The 6,000-nt window shown below is 45.0% G+C and overlaps 1 protein-coding gene across 3 annotated transcripts in view; it reads left to right on the top strand.

Moving 5' to 3' along the window:
• Positions 1 to 1,400: 1,400 nt before the first annotated feature.
• SP110 (SP110 nuclear body protein) overlaps positions 1,401 to 6,000 on the top strand; it is a 49,710-nt gene continuing 45,110 nt past the window's right edge. Inside the window, exons 1-3 of one of the 3 annotated variants that reach the window (XM_077155385.1) lie at positions 1,401 to 1,910; positions 2,184 to 2,324; positions 3,485 to 3,569. The gene's annotated coding sequence lies outside the window, so the exon portion shown is untranslated. The remainder of the gene's footprint in view (positions 1,911 to 2,183; positions 2,325 to 3,484; positions 3,570 to 6,000) is intronic. The other 2 variants (XM_077155384.1, XM_077155386.1) reach the window with 2 other exon arrangements.

The raw sequence follows: 6,000 nt of genomic DNA, 5'->3' as shown, positions 1-6,000 counted from the left end.
AGGAAAAGGGTAGATTTGAACAGGTGAGTTTATTAAGGGAGATTATTAAGGTGAGTTTATTAAGGGAGTGTAACTACTCTGTACGATACTGTAAATGTGGACATGACACTATACATTTGTCAAAACCCACAGATCTTTACAGCACAAAGGTGTGAACCTTAATGTATGCAAAGTTTAAAAAAACATTTCGGAAGCTGGGGCTCCTGAAAAGAAATGCAGACTGTGACAATATACTGTAACTGTTTTACGAATGTATGAAACAATCTTACCGAAGGGGGTAGGGGCAAAAGTCACTTTGGAAATGAGAAGAGTCTGTAAAGATTAAAGGCAAAAGGAATTGCACATCAGCAGTGTTCTCTAGTTGGTGAAGTGTTTCACAGAGGTCTAGGTTAACAGTTCTGATGCTGCCATACAGGTATACTGGAACTGAAAAATTAGTAATGGATGGTGAATGGTGGAGCCAGGTTTCTCACTGTTGGAGTGGGGATTTACAAATAAGCAAGGGGAGGAGTCCAGAGTGATACATGTGGTGATAAGTTACAGTGGAGGCATCAGTAGGAACTTGTGTTTAGCTTAATATAGACAAAAATGGTTACATATAGAAATATTTCTAGATATATGGATGCGCATAGTTTAGTATACACACATATGTTTCCTTGCTCTATCAGCTGAGAGGGCCTGAAATAAATGATATCAAGTAGCAATTAGCATACCTAGCACCCAGAGCTTTATTTCTAAAACCATTCTCCAATAAAAGGAACCAGGGTACCTTGCAGAAATGGCTGCTTCTAGGACTGGGACAGGAAATATACAAGATGGCATCTTGTGTCAGAAAGTAAAGTACTAAAAAAAAAAAAATGGTGGAGTTGTACCAAAGACACAGCAGCCAACTGAAAGCTCCCAATCGCCAAAGATGGGACAATTTGAGCAAGAAAATAAAGTAGAATTGTAGTATAGCCTAAAGCATAAAGAAATATCCATGAATCCGTACTATTATTATATATACATATGTATATGTATACACACAAGCATATATATAAAATAACTAACTAAAGGCAATCCATGATCCCAGACCAGATTTAAACATGGAGGAAAAAAATGTCCAAAAGGTTATTATTGGGACAAATGGCTTCATTGATTAGGCTTCTTGCTTCCTATGCTTTCTCCCTCTGTCTGAATTTCAGTACGATTAAGACCCAGCCCAGTTAATAAAAAATAAATTTTAAAAGCAAAACATAAGTAAACAAATACACAACAATAAAAAAAAGGAGCAAAATAAATAAAAACAGATAAGACCCTTCCTGAGTAGGGTGGGTCACAGTGGCCTGAAGTAGCCTGGTCACAAGGTCCTGCTTACAACGGGGCTCCTCCCACAGGAACGGGAAGGATATAAGAACATGTCTTCCCGGTGTACACAGAGCTTCAAACCACCGCGTGTCGTAAACCCGCGGAAGCAGGCTCGGTTGAAACAGATCAAGGTCCCAGCCAGAGAGGAGGGACACGGCGCGGAGAGAAGATTCACCTGTGGAGACCGGACAGTTGCCTCCACCTGCCGCCTCCCCGCGGGCCGCCAGGCCAATTACGGGCAAAGAGGTCGCTCTCTGAAAAGTGCATTTTAACGACAGGAAAAAAAATAAGTGAAATTGTCTAGTAAAATGACTCAGCTGCACAGATGCGCGCTTCTTCCACGCTCCCCGCCCCACCCCGCCTGCCCATTAACAGAGTTTGGCGGTGCGTTTGCAGGGGGCCAGGTGGTTCCTAGGTGAGGCGGCACGGTTTATACCCCGGAGGAGGTAAAGTGCAGGGTGGCCGCTTCCCCTTGCGGAGATCCTGTGCAAAGTAGAGGGAAGCCCGGACATTTCACCTCTGTCCCAGGCCCGCGGGGCCGCGACCTTAGTGAGCTTTGAGGGGTAAGACAGGGGCGCAGGGCTGGGGAGGGCAGAGTAAGGGGGGCGGGACCGGCGAGGGGGCCCCGGCTCCCGTGGGCCCTGGGGCTGGACCCCTGCACCTCCTCGCGCTCCTGCCCCTTTCCCAAGCTCGCCCCGATTGGCAGCAGCCCCCCGCACCCCCGCACCCCCGGACTGCAGGCGCCCGCGGTGCCGGGAGGTGGGCGCAGGCTGCAGCCAGGGCCACCCGGCGCCACCCCCACCCCTCAGTGCTTTCGCTTTTCCTTTCTCGCTTAGTCCGGCCCCCCAGCGCGCGTGCCCCCGCGCACGCTTCCTGCACCGCCCGCGGCCCCGCAGCTGTCCCCACCTGCCGGGAGTCATCCCCCGCCTGGCCCGAGCCTGGAGGGGCTGGGGCGGGCGGCAAGCTCCAGCATCCAGGTGGGTTTGGGGCGCGGCCCCTTTCTAAGGCAGTTGGTGTTTGGTACTTTTCGAGTTAACTGCCCGGAAGCAGCATCCGGGTGGAACCCAACTATTTAAACTCCGAGGCACTCTCTTTGTAAAATTGGGTTTTCCAAAGAGGTAGAGAGAGGGTGGGCGGCTTATTAGGAGACTGTTAAAAGGGGGGGGGGGGGGGAGAGCTGACACACATCGCAGCTCTTTCTCCCTGCCCCCCCCCCCCGCCCCATTTGCTGTCTGCTCCGTCCGTCCGGTAAAAGGGTGCTCAGCCCACAACAGGCAACGCTTGTTATTTGTTATCCAGTGTGCACGTGACTCGAGGAAATAGGAAGTCCAAGGAAAAGAGAAGACAAAAAGAGAACATTTGATATTTTCTCTAGTGTGCCATGAGCTTTTGCTATTTTCTTTAAACGTCTTCATGATTATTTTCTTGAAATAAATTCCTGGAAGTGGAATCTGGGACTCAAGGGAATATGTTATTTTAGGACATTTGGCACTAACTACTGAATTAGTCTCTAGACCTTTGAACCTGTTAGCATTTCCACTGGCATGGCTGGGATGATGATTATTTTCTATCTTGGCCAATTCTATAGGTAAAATATGTCATTAAATTGTCTTTCTTTGCATTTTCCTGACTGCCAGTAAGTTCACTTGTTTATCATATTTATGGCACATTGACTTATTTTATGAACTCTGTTTATGACTTTTGCCTTTTTTTTCCTATTTGGATGTTGATCTTTTTTCTTATTTATTTAAAAGTCCCCTTTATGTAACGAAAATCTGAACACTGTCCGATATGCAGTATTCGCACTAGTCAGAAATGGAGCTTTCCAGTCAGGCTAGCCCCTGCTTTACAGCTGAACCTTGAACAACTTACTTAGCCCCCTTGTGCCTCAGTTTCATCCTTGGGAATCCTAAGAGTGGTTCATTTCAACCCAGCAGTGCCCGTGCGTGTTTAGCATGTGGGCTGGCACCCAGTGAATGAGCAATGAATAGCTGTGTTATTAGTCTTACCATGAATGCTGCGGATAGGTGTTCCTTGCATGGTTTGCCTTTTGTCCTTTTTCTCCTATATTCATAAATGCTGTGTAATGAAATGTAGTAAAATATATCAATCTTATCTTTTAATCATTTCTGCTTAGGATGTGTTGTGTAGTGAGTTGAAAATAGAGGATTTGCAAAAGACCAAGGAAAAGATGTGACCACTAGATGGCAGTACCATGCAAGGTATTTATTGGGGCTGCCACAGCCAGGCTTGCAGTAGGAGGGGCAAACCCTTGCAGCAGCAAACCTCCCGGAAGGGTCCCGGGAGCGAGGAGATGGGCAGCAGGGCCAGGGAAAAGCTCCCAAACTCCTGGAAGAGGAGACAAAGGAAGAGAGCGCGGGGCTTATGCATCCAGGTGGCTGGTCCAGTGTCACCACAGCAGAGAGTCAGCCTCTGGACGCTAAGGGGTCAAGCAGATGGGGCTTTGTAAGTGCAGCCTCCTCATGAATACAGGGTCCCAGTTTAGCAACTGAGAGCAGATGCTAGGCAAAGCTGGGCAAAGTAGGTTAACTCTACATGGCTCAATATTGCTTATTTGGGCTTTTTTGTTTTTGTTATGGTGTATGGTGGGGGTCACATTTCATCCTTTTTCCATGTGAGTATCCCATTATTGCAGCACCATTTATTACTTTTTTTTTTCTAAGTGCACGGGCCAGGAATCAAACCCAGGTTTCCTGCATGGTAGGTGAGAATTCTACCACTGAACTACCCCTTGCACGCATGGGCTACCTTTTTTTTTTTCTCTCTCTTACATAGGCAGGCACTGGGAAGCCAACCTGGGTCTCCGGCATGGCAGGCAAGAATTCTGCCACTGAACCACCGTTGCCTGCCCTGGGCTGCTTTTTTTTGAAACACTGTATTCAAATTGTGAAATAGAACATATATACCAAAAAAAAGCAATAAATTTCAAAGTGAATGTAACAAATACTTATGGACAGATTTCAGAGTTCTGTATGGGCTACAGTTCCACAATTTTTAAGGTTTCTTTTTTCTAGCTGCTCCAAGTCTAAAAAGAAATATTAATCTAATAATTCAGCAGACATATTCATTTGTTAAATCCTATCGTCTCTGTTATAACTCCTCCTCTGTTAATCTTTCTCCCAGTCATTAGGGGTATTTGAAGTTTTTCATGTTGAAAGGGGCTTTTGATAATGTGGAATAGGGAAAATGGAACTAGTTGATGTTCTTGGAAAAGCTGGCCCCTCTGGGTTTCAGGACTTATCTGGCCTAGAACCCATCTGGGGGTTGTAGGTTTCTGGAAAGTAATCATAGTATTTGAAACTTTTGTAGAATTCAAATAGAGCCCTGGGTGTTCTTTAAACTTGACAGGAATGGTTTTGGTTAGGGTTTGGCAAACCATGGTGAATAGCAATATCTAGTTAAAGCTTGCATAAGAGTAGCCTCCAGAATAGCCTCCTGACTCTATTTGAACTCCCTTAGTCACTGACACCTTATTTTGTTACTTTTTTTCCTCTTTTGGTCAGGAAGGCATTGCTGATCTTGTGGTGCCAGACTCATCCCTGGGAGTCATGTCCCACGTTACCAGGGCAACTTTCACCCCTTGATGTCATGTCCCTTGTAGAGGGGAGGGTAATAATTTTACTTGCAGAGTTGGGCTGAGAGAGGCCACATCTGAGCAACAAATGAGGTTTTTTGGAAGTAACTCAGGCGTAACTATAGGTAGGCTTAGCTTCTCCACTACAGAAATAAGCTTTATGAGAGCAAGCCTCAGGATCAGGGCTTGGGCTATTGACTTTGGAGTCCCTGATGTTTGAGAGAGTATCAGGGGCTTTCCAAGTGATAAAACTTAATAGTTCCATATTTTCTCTCCTGTCCCTCAGGGGACTTTGTCTGTACCTCTTAATTATCTGCTCAGCATATTCTGGGATATAACCAGGTATTACATTAAGCTATATAGAATTAGAAACCCTTATACCCAGTCTGGGCTCCACATGTTTGGATTGTTTAAATGAGTTATCCAGATAGTGTGAGTTAGATTATATACTACAGAAAATTTAGGTTTTGGACAAAATAAACCTCTCTTCCTTTGGTCTCATATAGTAGGTGAAGTTTTGAGAGACAGACAGTGTCCTCCTTACCCCTGTATCCTGATTTGCCTTATTCTTGACCTCATAGGTTTTGTTCTTTCCTCTAATTGAAGCCTGATCTCTTTTTCGGTTTCTTTAATAGTTGTATGTGGCAATGCTGACATTCAGAACTGCAGAACTCCTACTCTGAGTCTTAGGTGTCACACTGGTACCCAAAGTTCTAGAGAAATACCAAGTTATATATACATAGTACAGCATCTCAAAATCTAGAAATAATGATTACAGTTCCAGACTAAATGTGACTGCTGTAAGAGCTTACAATCTAGGCCCCAATTTTCTTGCAAGTATTTTCTAAGAGACCATACAATGTTTGTCATTTTGTTTCTGACTTATTTTGCATCACATAATGTCACCCAGGTTTGTTCATCTCATTGCATGTCTCGCAACTTTGTTCCTTTTTATAGCCGCACAATATTCAATCATATGCATACAGCGCAGTTTGCCATTCTATACCTCCATCCATGGGGCATCATGTAAAATGTACAAAGTCAGCAATCCACGTCTC

Source organism: Tamandua tetradactyla, chromosome 3, assembly GCF_023851605.1.
Source record: "Tamandua tetradactyla isolate mTamTet1 chromosome 3, mTamTet1.pri, whole genome shotgun sequence".
Lineage (NCBI taxonomy): Eukaryota > Metazoa > Chordata > Mammalia > Pilosa > Myrmecophagidae > Tamandua > Tamandua tetradactyla.
The sequence above is the reverse complement of the archived record's forward strand: the minus strand, read 5'-3'. Positions and strand labels throughout refer to the sequence as shown.